Source organism: Montipora foliosa, chromosome 9, assembly GCF_036669935.1.
Source record: "Montipora foliosa isolate CH-2021 chromosome 9, ASM3666993v2, whole genome shotgun sequence".
NCBI lineage: Eukaryota > Metazoa > Cnidaria > Anthozoa > Scleractinia > Acroporidae > Montipora > Montipora foliosa.
The window spans coordinates 22674465-22675144 of NC_090877.1; positions in this window are offsets into that span (position 1 = coordinate 22674465).

The following is a 680-nucleotide window of genomic DNA, read 5'->3' on the forward strand; positions in this document are numbered from 1 at the left end:
GGTTCGGTCAAGTACACTTTTCACGAGATCATGTGAAGAAGAAAGCACTCGTTTACTGATTAAGCCTACGCGCTCGCTTCAGTGATTAGGCCTTAGCACTCTCGTAAAATGTTAGCTTTCATTTTTTGCGGTTCGGTCAAGTACGCTTTTCACGAGATCATGTGAAGCAGAAAGCACTCGCTTACTGATTAAGCCTAAGCGCTCGCTTCAGTGAGTAGGCCTAAGCACTCTCATAAAATTTTAGATTTCATTTTGCGGTTCGGTCAAGTACACTTTTCACGAGATCATGTGAAGAAGAAAACACTCGTTTACTGATTAAGCCTAAGCGCTCGTTTCAGTGATTGGGCCTAAGCACTCTCGTATATAGCTTTCACGTTGCGGTTCGGTTAACTACACTTTTCACGAGATCGTCTTGCCCTTTAACACTTTTCATTCATCATCAACTGCGGGACTGCGGACCGCGATGGCAGCTTTTTTAAGTAGGACATTTAGTTGCAAAGTCTCAGCGGGTAAGTCACTTTTTTAACCTACGCGATAGCATTCTTGACCGCAATTATATATGGAGTATGGGGGTATATCTACGACAAAATTCAATGATCAGTATCTGAAATAAAATCGTTCAAATCATGAATGCATCAATCCAAAGCGGAATGGCAACAAGCCGATTCTGCAAATGGCCA